The sequence below is a fragment of the Zootoca vivipara genome, chromosome 12 (assembly GCF_963506605.1).
Source record: "Zootoca vivipara chromosome 12, rZooViv1.1, whole genome shotgun sequence".
Taxonomy (NCBI): domain Eukaryota; kingdom Metazoa; phylum Chordata; class Lepidosauria; order Squamata; family Lacertidae; genus Zootoca; species Zootoca vivipara.
This window is the reverse complement of record NC_083287.1, coordinates 3,683,979-3,696,751: the sequence shown is the minus strand read 5'-3', so window position 1 is coordinate 3,696,751 and position 12,773 is coordinate 3,683,979.

The window sequence follows — 12,773 nt, the reverse complement described above, 5'->3', positions numbered from 1 at the left end:
ATACTCCAGGTGAGGTCTGACCAGAGCAGAATACAGTGGTACTATTACTTCCCTTGATCTAGATGCTATACTCCTATTGATGCAGCCCAGAATTGCATTGGCTTTTTTAGCTGCTGCATCACACTGCTGACTCATGTCAAGTTTGTGGTCAACCAAGACTCCTAGATCCTTTTCACATGTACTGCTCTCAAGCCAGGTGTCTCCCATCCTGTATTTGTGCCTTTCATTTTGTCTGCCCAAGTGTAGTACTTTACATTTCTCCTTGTTAAAATTCATCTTGTTTGCTTTGGCCCAGTTGTCAAAATCTGTTAAGGTCATTCTGAAGTGTGATCCTGTCCTCTGGGGTGTTAGCCACCCCTCCCAATTTGGTGTCATCTGCAAACTTGCTCAGGATTCCCTCAAGCCCATCATCCAAGTCATTGATAAAGATGTTGAACAAGACTGGGCCCAAGACAGAACCCTGTGGCACCCCACTAGTCACTACTCTCCAGGATGAGGAGGAGCCATTGATGAGCACCCTTTGGGTTCGGTCAGTAAGCCAGCTACAAATCCACTGAATGGTAGCATTGTCTAGCCCACATTTTACCAGCTTCTTTACAAGAATACCATGGGGCACTTTGTCAAAGGCCTTGCTGAAATCAAGATAGGCTACATCCACAGCGTTCCCTTCATCTACCAGGCTTGTAATTCTGTCAAAAAATGAGATCAGATTAGTCTGACATGACTTATTTTTCAGGAACCCATGCTGACTTTTAGTGATCACAGAGTTTCTTTCTAGGTGCTCACAGACCGTTTGCTTAATGATCTGCTCTAGAATCTTTCCTGGTATTGATGTCAGGCTGACTGGGCGGTAATTGTTTGGGTCCTCTCTTTTCCCCTTTTTGAAAATAGGGACAACATTTGCCCTCCTCCAGTCTGCTGGAACTTCGCCTGTTCTCCAGGAATTTTCAAAGATTATTGCCAGTGGTTCTGAAATCACCTCTGCCAGTTCTTTTAATACTCTTGGATGTAGTTCATCTGGCCCTGGAGACTTGAATACATCTAAACTAGCCAAGTATTCTTGTACTACCTCCTTACTTATTCTGGGCTGTGTTTCCCCTGCTGAATCATCTGCTCCATATTCTTCAGGTCGGGCGTTTTTTTCTTTCTTGGAGAAGACTGAGGCAAAGAAGGCATTGAGGAGTTCTGCCCTTTCTCTGTCCCCTGTTTGCATTTCACCATCTTCTCCTCTGAGTGACCCCACTGTTTCCTTGTTTTTCCTTTTGCTACGGACATACCCATAAAAGCCCTTTTTGTTGCTTTTAACCTCTCTGGCGAGCCTGAGTTCATTCTGTGCTTTAGCTTTTCTGACTTTGTCTCTACACGTGTTGGCTATATGTTTGAATTCCTCTCTGGAGATTTCCCCCCTTTTCCATTTTTTGTACATATCCCTTTTAAATCTTAACTCAGTCAAAAGTTCTTTAGATAGCCAGCCTGGCTTCTTTAGGCACCTTCCATGTTTCCGTCTCATTGGTATTGCCTGAAGTTGTGCTTTTAATATCTCCCTTTTAACAAACTCCCAACCATCGTGAACTCCCTTCCCTTTTAGTATTACTGTCCATGGGATTTCACCCAGCGTTTCCCTAAGTTTTCTGAAGTCGGCTTTCTTAAAGTCTAGAATTTGGACCTTAGTATGCTTGGTTGCTCCTTTCCGCTGGATAATAAACTCCAGAAGAGCATGGTCACTCCCACCTAATGATCCTGCCACTTCTACCCCACTAACCAAGTCATCACTATTGGTTAGGACCAGATCTAAAATGGCTGATCCTCTTGTTGCTTCTCCCACTTTCTGGACAATGAAGTTGTCTGCAAGGCCAGTGAGGAATCTGTTCGACCTTATGCTCTTGGCTGAGTTTGACATCCAACAAATATCAGGATAGTTGAAATCCCCCATTACTACTATCTCACTTCCTTTGGAATGCTTGGCCATCTGTTCCAGGAAGGCATCATCTGTGTCCTCAGTTTGGCTTGGGGATCTATAGTAAACTCCCACAATGAGATCACTGTTGTTTTTCTCTCCCTTAATTTTGACCCAGATACTCTCAATTTGGCTTTGAAGTTTTAAATCCTGGATCTCTTCACAGGTATACATATCCCTAACATATAAAGCTACTCCTCCTCCTTTCCTGTTTGGTCTATTTCTCTTAAATAGATTGTATCCCTCTATTACTACATTCCAGTCATGAGACTCATCCCACCAGGTTTCAGTGATGCCTATTATGTCATATTTAGTTTGCTGTACCAAGAGCTCAAGTTCATCTTGTTTATTTCCCATGCTCTGTGCATTAGTATACAGACATTGAAGACCGTTGATCATTCCCCCATGTCTCTTATTTAAGGATATTTTCGTCCCACCACTAGGTCTGCATGCTGCTTGCTCCATTTGGTCCTTGACATTCGGATGATCATCTTCAGCATTTGATAGACTCCTACCTTCAGGACCACTGTCTCCCTCCCCCACATAAGTCAGTTTAAAGCCCTCCTGATGAGGTTTTTGAGTTTCGTGGCAAAAACATTCCTCCCAACTTTTGTGAGGTGCAGTCCATCACTTGCCAGAAGTCCATCTTCAAGAAACTGCAGACCGTGATCTAGGAATCCAAACCGTTCCTGTTTGCACCATTTGCGAAGCCAGTTGTTCACTTCCCCTATTTTTCCCTCTCTCCCTGGGCCATGTCGTTCAACTGGGAGGACAGAAGAGATGACAATTTGTGCATCTAATTGCTTCAACTTCCTGCCCAGAGCCTCATAATCATTTTTGATCTTCTGTAAGCTATGGCTTGCAGTGTCATTGGTTCCCACATGCACCAAAAGGAAGGGGTATTTGTCGGTGGGTTTTATGATTCCTTGCAGCCGTTCTGTTACATCTTCGATCTTGGCCCCAGGTAGACAGCACACCTCTCGAGACATCTTGTCAGGCCCACAGATTACTGCTTCTGTACCCCTCAGTATGGAATCCCCAATCACCACTACTCGCCTCTTCATAGGCTTGGTTGGGATTCTTCCATGTGCTGTCCCTTCCAAGGTTACCTGCATATTCCCAGAGGACTGACTTGGTTGCTCGTCTTCATATTCCTCATCAACTGTGATGAGGGAGAGATCCTCAGGTGGAGTCTGTTTCTCGTCTTCCATGAGCACTTCAAAACGGTTGTGTAATTCTAAGCACTCAGAGCGATCCCTGGGCCTTCTACTTCTATGAGTCACGTTCCTCCATACATCTGGCTGCTGTGTTGGGGAACTGACCTCCTCCTCAGGGAGATCCCCTGTCTCATCCTTGGTGCAGACAGTGTGCTCTGCTGCATCCAAGAAAAGCTCCAGCTCTTTAATTCTCTGGAGCGTAGATACACGCCCCTGAAGCTGCTGCACCTTCTCTTCCAGAAGGGCAACCTTGTTTTCTAGTAGGGCAACCAACTTGCAATTGTTGCAGGTGTAGCTACCCACATCTTTTGGCAAGAAAACAAACATTGCACAGGAATTGCAGGTGACAATGCTTGTTCCCTCCACCTCCATCTTGAAAACCTTGAGGTCAAACGGGAAAGAGGAAGAGGCCTAGGCCCCCCCTAACAAACGTGTGAGACTTGCTGCCCTAGATCAAAAAGATGGTTCAAACTACGCGCGCCGCTAGGCCGCTGCACTCCAAGCTCTGACTAGCTCCGCCCACAGCTAATCACCTGAACTTCCTGACTCACACTTCTAGGTGAAAGGTCACAGCCAGAAACAAACAAGGTCACAGCCAGAAACAAACACCCACACAAGCCTGAACAGTCACCCAAATCCAAGAGGCAGCAGCCCTAGAAAACCAGCACAGGCACACAAACAAGTAAGAAAACAGATAAGCACACAAACTTACTCACACACAGCCCCAAAAGACAAAGCCACAAAACCTACAGAGTGTCTCCCAAGCTCAGCTCACCTTCTGCTCCTTCCTCAGTCGCTGCACTCCAAGCTCTGACTAGCTCCGCCCACAGCTAATCACCTGAACTTCCTGACTCACACTTCTAGGTGAAAGGTCACAGCCAGAAACAAACAAGGTCACAGCCAGAAACAAACACCCACACAAGCCTGAACAGTCACCCAAATCCAAGAGGCAGCAGCCCTAGAAAACCAGCACAAGCACACAAACAAGTAAGAAAACAGATAAGCACACAAACTTACTCACACACAGCCCCAAAAGACAAAGCCACAAAACCTACAGAGTGTCTCCCAAGCTCAGCTCACCTTCTGCTCCTTCCTCAGTCGCTGCACTCCAAGCTCTGACTAGCTCCGCCCACAGCTAATCACCTGAACTTCCTGACTCACACTTCTAGGTGAAAGGTCACAGCCAGAAACAAACAAGCAGCCCTAGAAAACCAGCACAGGCACACAAACAAGTAAGAAAACAGATAAGCACACAAACTTACTCACACACAGCCCCAAAAGACAAAGCCACAAAACCTACAGAGTGTCTCCCAAGCTCAGCTCACCTTCTGCTCCTTCCTCAGTCGCTGCACTCCAAGCAGGAGTTTTTTGATGTTTAAATACTTCCTTACAGAAAAGAAATGTAGACAATCTTTCACTCTGTAATGGAAGCAATTACTTATTTGAGGCATATTGATTGACACAGAACTGTGGTTTTTGTTTCATTTCTCTCTGATCTCAAATCCTCCATAATAGCAGAATTGGTTCTACACTAGTTCAGTTATTTGTGAAGCTGCAGAGAATGATGGTGCTGAGGCAATATGCATGACAGTATTGTCTGCATTGCTGCAAGAACCATTTGTCTACCAGGCACATTAGTTATTAGTGAATTGTAAAGTTTGGTCTCTTTTGTAACCAGATGGAAAAATTCATGGCTTAACTTTGATAACTCTGCCTTCCATTGCCAAAATCAAGACCGTAAAACATGTTGGAACATGCATACTTTGATGGGTACTGCTGAAAGTAAGGGGCTGGGGTGGGAAATCGGCCTTTTTTTTAGCTGAGCCAGATCTGAGAATAAGGCTGGAATCCTGCATGCAATTACATGGGAGTAATGTCCAGTGAACTCAGTGGAACTTACTTTTGAGTAAGCATGTTTAGGATTGGGCTGCATGTGTATTTTGACTCCATCAAGATTAGTCCCTATTTCTATGCAGTCTTTTTAAAAAATCAAGACAGTGTAAGTTGTTAAGCATGTATGTGATCACAGCAACAAAGAGATCGTAAGAAATGGTGTTTAGTTATATGCTGTCTCTGAAAAGGGACCGATCCTTTTCTTCATTTGCCCTAGGCCAGGGTGAGGTACAAGTATTGTGCTTGTATGCTGTCCTTTTCTCTCACTGTGGAAGAAATGCTAATACGGTCACTGCCCTTAACTTATAAGTGTGGTAAGGATAATGGGATAAGTATGTGAATAGTTGAGGCTCCTGAACTCAAGAACTCAAGTTGTGCTCCCTCACTTATCCTAGATGTGATCCTCTGGTTATGTAACTGATGCATATACCCAACAAATTCCAAAAATTAAAAAAATGGAGTGACACAGTACTGGTACGCCAATATTTAGCGGAGTGGTGTGGTAGTCACTTCAAGAAGGTTGTTCAGACAGGAAACATTCCCAGAATGGTTCCCCACCCAAATCAGGAAAATAGAACTTTTAAGGTAAACCACAAATAATTGACCTTTAAAAAAAAGTATGGGCAATTTAGAATCCAAAGTTAATAACTTTTAGGTTTGGGTAAGATAAATTTAAGGACATTTGTACATCTCTCATTTGTGCTTAACTGTGGTTAGTTCATGTATGTTCTTTTTGGGAACATTTACACTCTTCAAAGAGGAAAAAATGGACAAAACAAAAGCCATGGGACCTGGGAACAAGTAAGTATATGAAGAACAGATATTCATTCTTGGTTTGGGTGTTGAGCTGGGAAGTAGGTGGCCTGGTGAATGCTGGCTATTTTAGCTGATATGAAAACTAACCTAAACCAATCTGTGTTTGTCTGATGAATCCTTTATTAGGCAAACACCTGATAAAGGTTTGTTCATTCATCACTACCATATTCTGGCCTTATTCACATGAAACTTTAAACCATTGTTAAACTAAACTATGGTTTAAAGGTGAATGAGCAGCATCCTGCTGCTGCTGCTGCTGAAACTGCAGCCACTTTACTCTTCCCCAAGGTGAAATCTTACCTTACATTAAATAATCCAATCTAGCATTTTAGATTGAAATGCCAGTTTCAGTAAAACCAATTAATTTGGAATCAGTTGACATCATTACATTTTTCATGTCCATATCAACTGCATTTAATATACATTTTACAAGCACCCACTGTACCGCATACATTATTGGTTGGATACAGGAGTGCCTGGCGTGCTATGGTCCATGGGGTCACAAAGAGTCGGACACGACTAAACGACAACAACAGGCTTAGCCATGCTTAGAAAAGACTCATTAGAAATAATGATACAGGTACTTAAAGTAGTCACCTCTAACAAACCCCATTTATTTCAATTGGCCTATGCTATCTACAACTAAGTCAGGATCCAACTCCATAATTGCTGTAGGAAGCCTCTAAATAGATGAGTGTTGAAGCAAGCTACCAAACAGAACTTGGAATGCAATTTCCACTCATTTCAATGGAGCTTCTTTGCAAGCAAACCTCTCTAAAACAAATGGAGGCTCCTGAAATATTAACCTAAACCAGTTGTTCAGTATACAGCCTCTGCAATCCCCTGTGCACAAAATCTTAGGAAAATCATTGTATCTTAGGCATGTGTACATGTATTTAAAATTACAGCCAATGTCACTACAGAGTCATATGTATCTTTTTCAAGAAATGGAATGGAACTTAACTAGACAAGGCACAATCATCTGACTGGTTAGTTTGAGGCGGGCCAAATATAACAGTACTATATACAGTACCAAGAATTAAAACAACATCCTTTATTTATAATGCTGTATAGTTAGGATTTTTAAAACTATTTAAAAACTATATTTTATTAAAAAGTAAACTATTTTTTGTAGAGTGGTGAAAGATTTGTATATGCAATGAAGGCATCCGAAACAAGAGCAAGATGCTCATAATGTTCCAATGCCAGATATATTCTGAGAACTGAAATAGGATATAGGTAGCTTTGGATTTGGCCCCCAGAATGTTTGTCTGTTCCTTTCTAGGAAAACACATTGCAGATTTTGTTCTCTAAGTCTCAGGGCAAAAGCAGTGCTGTAAATAATCCAGACAGGAAGCTTTCTTCTTCATACCTTTTATTTTTAATGACATCTAAACAAATCCATTTTTTATCTTTTCCACAGTATGGGCTTTTGTCAACTCATTACAGTACTAAAAACTACTTACCTGTCCAATTTATCACCATCTATTTCTTTTTATACAATTGCATTGGATCAGAGGTGCCAACTTGAATAAAATATTGGGGGAGGCAGGTAAGCCCCACCCCGCATAATCAATCACTTGACATGGTGCATGCACACCATTTGAATGGCAATGCCCATCACCCTGGGGGGGCTACCCCCTCAAATATTTTATCAGGGGGCAAAGATCCTTTGGCCCCCAGGAGTTGGATTTTTCCCCAAGTCAACATTCCATTGGGCAGGCTCTCCTATGCAGGGAGACTAAACAGCAGAGGAGAAAACCTGAGAAATTAGCTTGGGGAGGAAAATTAATTAATGTTAAGAAAAAGAGGAGGGCAATCTTTAAGATACCATTTTGCAGGTGATAAAAATATATTTGTGGACCTAGGAAACGTTTTATTACAATCTGGAGAGATTGCATTGAAAAGTGCAGGTATATCATTCTGGGACCCATGCATAGCAGCATGTAAGTTGCTCCCCTGTGACACTTGTCTCATTCTCGCCGGGGTGTGTGTGTGTGTGTGCCTTAATGAAGTAACCACATGGGTGGAACCAGTCTCATGAGTCTTGACCTACCATGGGAGTGGGCAATATGGGAAAGTGGTTTCCACATCAATCAGGTACATGCAAATATTGTCACATGAAGGTGAAATTCATACCTTGTTATGCCATTCAATAGACTATTTGGTCCAAGCCCTTTCAAGTCTCAAAGCAGACACCAGACTAATTAAAACAAATGCCAATTTATATAGCAGTCCAGGTTCTGCTTGCTACACAAACTCAAACCCTGCTGTCCTTAGTACAATTGATAAGATTCATTTTCCTTTGTTGTAAACACTAGCTTCATTTCCCCACATTACTGTCTGAATTTATTTTAACTATACTGTAATTTCATGTTACTAAAACAATTATTGTTTATATTTGGCCATCTTCAAGTTTGCTTTGGTGTGATGATTCCACAAAGTGGATTTTACCTAGTTTCCCACTGCACGGTCATAGTTTCTGCATTAATTCATCGGCTGGGGGCGGGGAATCGGCATCCCAACTTCATTCAAGTGCCAATGAAGTTTTAGTAATGCATAGAAAATTTGGAGTTCACAACCAGGTTGATTCTTTTCTTTTCTACAGGTCTCATCACAACAAAAGCTTGGCATTGCTACAGATTGAGACTTGTTGTTTAATCCTAAATGCATTAATCTGAAATTCCCACATATTAATTTGGATAAATTAAAAGCATATATGTTAAGATCATAATCTTAAGCCATGGACACACTTAACTGGCACTAAATTTACTGAAAACAGTGGGATTCTTTCCACAATCACATAAATCTGGTTGTTGGAAGGCATTTCAGTTAAGAGAGTTCCTGGATGACAAGCATGGCTTTAGAATTCTATTATTCATTTTTCAGTGAACTATATCTGCCCTAAATTAAATCCTAGGCTTTTTGAAGTCAACAGGACTACTGCCATTCATTTCAACAAACACATATCAGGAACGAATTCCCAGTGGAAATAGAACCTGTTCAGTCATACATATACCAACAAAATCTTTCTACGTTAAAGATGGTGCTTTTTACAATTATTCCTCTTGCTGTACCTCAGTGCTTAAAAAATTGACTGCAATATTCCACAAATCTGGGATAGCATTTCAAATTGTTATGTCCCAAAAGGTTGTATTATTTTCTCCATAGTACACCATAGTTCCTTTGATCAAGTCAACAGGTGTCTGTAGATAGTAGATACTAGCTATAGTCAATATTGAAACATTAGCTGAATTCCCTGCAGCTTCCAATTTACCTAAAACCAAGTGTCTATTATGGTTTCATTAAAGACTTCATACAAGTCAATGGCAGGAAAGGTCCTCATTACTGGGCTGATTTTGCTTATATTGACAGGAAAATGTCACATGATACTCAGGCTTCGCTTTCTATTCAATCATATCACTGTAAAGGAATGTCAATAAAAAATCTCTTTGTTATGGCATCAGATGGTGTGGTTATTAACAGTTTATCTTCTGTGACTTGCTTTGTGAAGGGGCCTGTTCTATGCCCTCTTGTTTGATAGAATCTCATGCTTTAAAGCAGGTTTTACATTACCTAAAGCAGGAAAGTCTAACATTTTTGACATGAGGGCTGCATTCAACTTTGCCAACTCCCTGGGGCAGTGTGGGGTGTGCGTACCCCACACTCTTGCATACATATACCCAGGACACACATCTTCTCTCCCCTTAACAGATCTATGTAGGTCAGGTTATTGCCCCTTTTCCATTAATCAAATGGCCAATCTGATGACAGAGAGGAAGCAATTAGCATCCCTATCAGCATGCTGAACTGGGTGGAAATTAAGGCTGTGCCTACTTTATGTTTTCCCCTCTTTATGGCTGTTACTGCCAAAACTAAAAAAATTCCTTCAGTAGCACCTTAAAGACCAACTAAGTTTTTATTTTGGTATGAGCTTTCGTGTGCAAGCTCATACCAAAATAAAAACTTAGTTGGTCTTTAAGGTGCTACTGAAGGAATTGTTTTATTTTGCTTCGACTCAGACCAACACGGCTACCTACCTGTAACTGCCAAAACTATTAGGGTATTAGCAGCCATAATTTTTTTACTTGGGGGCCTGATGAGGTTAGTCTGCTGGATGTTTTCAGTAAATGACTTATTGATGATGATGATGATGATGATGATATTTTAGAACTGAATGTTGTATTTTCCATTGTGGGGCATTAGTAATCAAACCAAACCACCAGTTGAAATCTATTGATTTAAATGGGAATTAAACATGTGCTTTGAGAAAAGACTGTAGATTAAATCAGTCTTGCACTTCAGATGTAATATGGTTTGTTGCAATTTGAGTCAGGAAGGGGATTTCCTCCTCTGTGACAAATTATGTAAATCAGCCAATCTGCAATACTAGAGGTTCAACAAAGGCTAATTCAGAATTTGTCCCTGAAACGCCAGGTACTACCCATGCTTTGTACCTTAAAGTGACAGAGCTTTATACTTTGCAAATTGCACAGTCTCTCAAGGCTGACACAAAAATCAGGCTGTCACTTCAGTGCATACAGAACGTAAATCAGAAAGGACATTCTCCACAGCAAAACACTAGAGGCCATTGTCCTCCACTCCACAGCTTTCTGTACTGCTTGAAAGCCAAGTACTGTATGTATCACTGAGGATAATGCATTCAAAAACATCAGTCTACAACTGCAGGAGGCGAATGCAGTTAGTCCACATATCTGCCAACACTATTTGAATATGAACAATTCAGTATTCCTCTAAATTATAAGCAATCCACAGATGCAAGGAGGAAGATTAGTGTCCCTCGCTGCATCACAGGAATCCTCTACCAACTGGCTTCCAAGCAGGTAAAATTCTGCTTGCAAAGAAGAGCCAAACTCACAGTGACACCCATGGTTTCTCTCCCACCCCATTCCATATTATCCTCACAACTGTTGAGGTAGTCTGTCAGACAATGACCAGCCCAAGGTCATTAAGTGAGCTTTGTGGTTGAGTGGGGATTTGAACCCTGGCCTGTTGGATCCTGTTGCTGCACTCTAACCAGTATTGGCTGCTTAGAATTTCCTACATGTCCCCACTAAACTAAACACATTACGGCTACAACCTTGTGCACAACTGACACTTTGCTCTCAGTAAACATGGGTATGTATGTTGAAGTTGGGTAGTTGCTATGCTATTCACGTTTACATACATTAAGTAAGCTCACAACTTACACACATTTAACTTACTGGTACGATATGTGCATTTGGCTTTATGTGACTGGCCAAAAATAAAAATAAAATTTAAAGGGGTGGGGTTCCAGGAAAAATCACTTTGGCAACCCCACTTACCATTGAGCCCAATGGGTTTTGACTAGACACAATTTTGGCTTTGGCGCGATCTGCAGAACATAACCCCTGCATAAATCATGGGTTTACTGTATTATTGACTTCCATCCACCTCAGGCAGGAGCTCCCACCAATGTCTTCCAGAGCAGGGGTCAGCAACCTTTTTCAGCCATGGGCCGGTCCACCGTCCCTCAGACCTCGGGGGGGGGACTATATATATATTTTTGGGGGGAATGAATGAATTCCTATGCCCCACAAATAACCCAGAGATACATTTTAAATAAAAGCACACATTCTACTCATGTAAAAACACCAGGCAGGCCCCACAAATAACCCAGAGATGCATCTATATATATATAAATGTAAACTGGGCATGTCCGTTCCTCTCTAATGTTCAACGAAACCGCTTGACCGATAGCGTTGAAATTTGGACACAACGCCACATGCGAATAAGAGAGTAACCTAAGACACTTTCCGTACACAGGTGTCACACCTGGGCCACGTAAAAAACCCCAAACCCCGTGCTTCAGAACTCACCCCAAAGTGCATGCTGGGAAATAGAACCCAGAAGCTGACAGTTCCTTTTCCAAGGGTGGGGGCCAAGGAATAAAGATACAGGGCCGAGGCCTCGGCTCGCATTTACATACTAGGCCAAGCCAAGGCCTACAGACTAGGCCTCGGTTCTACTTTACAGCCTACAGACTAGGCCTCGGTTCTACTTTACAGACTAGGCCGAGTGGAGCCCTGAGTGGTGGGTGGGGAGAGGAGGGGCCCGAATAGGTCATGGGTTGAGCCAGGGTGGGGGGAAGTCATGGGGATGACCTGGGGGTGGGGGGACGGGATACCTCTGTCAGGAAAAGGCCTACTTACGAGTAGGACCCTGGCAGAGACATGTGCCTGGCTGGCATATTCTCCCCCTCCTGGGCGATTGTTCGGGAGCTTCATAAGCATTCTCCAGCCCAAACATCACAGCGACTGGTGCCAGAAGACAGCAGCACATTTTAGGGATCCGCAGAGGTTGCGCAATAGAGTAACAGAACTCAGTAGCACAGCATCTTGGCTAATCTACTTTTTTTACATATAAACACACACGGAGCTCTTCATCATGGCTCCCTCTCTCTAGCTTCACAGACAGCAAAGAGAAAGAGCAAAGGAACAACAGTTCCACTTAGGAACACAGTAAGACAAACACTTAGTCACTTCCACTCTGTGGAATGAAAACACATACAGTCATATGATATACAATAAACCTATGACTGCAGATGGGGAATGAATCTCCTGACAGGACGGGAAGAATCACAGGGATGAGACACAATAACGGGAGGGGGGGGGAGGAAAAAACCACAAAGGGACACATCCTCCCCCTTTCTTTGGAAACAAGGACCCTGAGTCAGGCACAGCAACGTGTGCCCAGGCCAGCTAGTTTTAAACAAAATGACACATTCTACTCATGTAAAAACACACTGATTCCCAGACCGTCCGTGGGGTGGATTGAGGTGATTGGGCCGGATCCGGCCCACGGGCCTCAGGTTGCCTACCCCTTCTCCAAAGCAAAGGAGTTGGTTC